Source organism: Myotis brandtii, unplaced genomic scaffold (assembly GCF_000412655.1).
Source record: "Myotis brandtii unplaced genomic scaffold, ASM41265v1 scaffold304, whole genome shotgun sequence".
NCBI lineage: Eukaryota > Metazoa > Chordata > Mammalia > Chiroptera > Vespertilionidae > Myotis > Myotis brandtii.
The window spans coordinates 56480-59710 of record NW_005361607.1 but is presented as its reverse complement, the minus strand read 5'-3'; positions in this window follow the sequence as shown (position 1 = coordinate 59710).

Sequence of the window (3231 nt, the reverse complement as noted above, 5' to 3'; positions counted from 1 at the left end):
CACCTTTCAGAGTCTAAAGCATTAATAAGGTACAAAAGATTATTTAAGCATCTGAGACTTTTTTAAATCCCACACGCAAATCCCAGTCTCAAACCACTTATCTTAAGCAAAATGATGTTGACAGAGCCAGGCACATAGCACATTTTAGAACCAAGCACATTATCATCAACAGCCAAAGACCACGGCAGACATTTGGTTTTACTGCCTGGTGGACAGGAAACTGCATGTAGCCCGTGATGAGGAGGAGTGTTGGGGAGGAGTTTGAGGTTGCAGAACAGAGACAGATAGTATTTTATTTCCATCATACTAGAACAAAACAAGGATTGGTTTTACAATGTGGATCTAAGCTTATTGGGAAGTTGTGTTCTAGTTGATATCAAAATGGTCAATAAAATGTGAAATTGGACATTTTAGTACAATTAATTTTCAGATAACTTTAGGGGAGATTCCTTGGCTGACTTTCTTGAACTTTATAGTGCCTAGAAAAGCATTATCACACATTAGGTACCTTTAATATTTCTTGAAAAAAAAAACAACACACACCTTTATTAGAATGCACTTGCCTATTAACAGCTTCTTCACAAATTAGGATCAAGTTCGGAGTCATTACATAGTTTTTAACCAAATTTAAGGATAGTCAAGTTCTTAATGTGGGAAATCTTGTACATGGTCACTAACTTTACTCTTCAAATGATAGTGCTCACCACCGGGCTTTTCAACTTGTCTCTGAGTTATTACATGCAGGGCATCGTGACAAGTGCTCACATATATTCTTCTACTTAACCTTGATGATTATGAATATCCTTTTACCAATAAGGAAACAGGCTCAGAGAAAAAGGTGACAACCCAAGATCACAAAGCGAGGTGAGAGAGTTTGAACCCAAAGTTGAAATGATTTCAAAGCCCACTCTCTTAACCACATTGTTACCCTGTATGGACTACAGTAGCAGAAGTCTGACAAACACACTTTCGCTGTTTCTAAAATATAACTCTGCCTCTTAGGCCATATGCTATTCAGGTAAATTATATTTAACTACAGTTATATAATGCTAAATGTAAAATGAAGAGGAGTGTATTTCAATTTCTGGAAATATAGTGGAATAGACAACCTGAAAATACTGTCTCTTAAAGAATACCCAGATACTCAGCTTGAGAGAGGGAGTAGAGGGTGCTTTGAGCTGCCTGGTCTGGCAATAATGTGTGGAAGGAATTGGAGTAGGGTCAAATAGGAAAAAAAATAGTCTTACCACAAAATATTTTTGTTCCTTTTCTAATACCATAGACTCAGAAAGTTTTCCAAACTGTCCAGGTAAGCCAACAGCTAGAAAAGATACCTATAAATGCATGCATGTGTAGATGTGTGTGTACATGCATCTCATTTCTGAGCAAAGTCTCATTTTTTTGGTAAGTAGTGATATGTCAATTATCTTGTCCTGTTCATTTGAAAAATACCTCTTATTCACCTTCCCACTTGGCGTACTATTTCCCAGGTTCTCTCCTGCATTTCCAAATTCTAACACATGTATTACACAGGATGCTAGGTAAAGGTCAATAGATGTCACTATGAAAAATATTTAAAAGAAAAATATACTGCCTCTAACTGCTTATTAGTGCAATATACAATACTCTACTTTGGATCCTTCAGTGGAGGAGACACGTGGTTCAGTCTACACATTGGCTGGTGAGTGTATTATTCCTGCCAAATCATCCAGTTGAGATAAGAACATTAATTTATTTGAGCAGACATGTGCCTGTATGGCTTTAACAAAACAGACATATGCTGCTCTGATAAGTAACATAGCAAAGAAAGCACAATTAATGCCAGAACCTACTCTGGAACTTTTAAAAAGGACCATGGAAAATATTCTTCAACCTTGTTTTTTGGTGGCATTTCATTTGTGCTGATGATCTATACCATTCCAGGCCAATATATTATCCTAATAAGTGTGAATCCAATGCTGTTTTATGTTAGCTTTGAATTTCCTTCCTCCCTTTAAAAGATTTTCACTTGGGATTTTAGAGCATAGGTATAGTTCCTGTACATAGATTCCCTTTCTTTATCAAAGACATTGTGGGGAGTATTCTCTTGCCAAAAGATTGGGGGAGCCAGGTATTACTGAACTCCTCTGGCCAAATGCCATGTGTAATAGATCTTAATCAGATACTATTATTCCAAGTCTAGCTCTCAGTTTTGTAAGTCTGATTTCCCCAGAATTGGTGACATTGTTTTTGTAAAATAAAATATATTCTGCTATAAATGTAATACATATAGAACATTCAGAGATATATAAAAGTAGGAAGATGAAAAACCCTTAATCAGACTACTCCAAAATGACTACTAGTAACATTTTATGTGCCTTCATTGTGATAATAATTTTATGTACACTTTTCCAATATAATATGGCCAAAAATATATTGTATATGCTATTTTTGTGTTAATTTAATATATAAACATATTCCCATCCATTATGAAATATTTCAAACAAAAAATTTTAATGACTACAATAATGAAGAATATTATAACCTAAATATTTTCAGAGTTGGGTTGTTTCTAATATTTTCTTATGCTAATAAATGTAAAAGTTACCAACATAGAATTTCCAGATACCTACAGCTGTTAGCTGCTTATGTATCTTTTAAGGAATGTCTCTTGACATAGAAGCATATATGTATGTTTATCTATTTCATAAAAATGGCATGGTGATAACCATATTCTGAAACTAGTTTAAAAAAAAGCAAAAGTGAGCATTATAATTTTCATAGGAGTCCTATTTTGTGAGTAGGGGCACAGATTCTAGATCTAGGTTGCCTAAATTAAATTCTGACTTCAACATGTAATGTTGTTTAAGTTATTTGCACCTCAGTTTTCTCACCCATAAAATAATAATAATAATAGTACCTACTTCATAAAACTTTTGTGAAGATGAAACAGCTTATAGTAAGCTTAATGCAGGTATCTGTTAATTTTTAAATTTCACTTTATAAGCATAATATTAGATTCCATAATATGATTGTCACATTTTTTTATTCATGAACATTTATATTGTTACTAGAGGCCCGGTGCATGAAATTCGTGTGTTGGGGGCGGGGGGAGTCCTCAGCCCTGCCTGCACCCTCTCTAATCTGGGACTCCTCGGGGGATGTCCAACTGCCTCTCACAATTTGGGACCACTGGTTCCTAACCCCTCTGCCTGCCTGCCTGATCGCCCCTAACCCCTCTGCCTGCCTGCC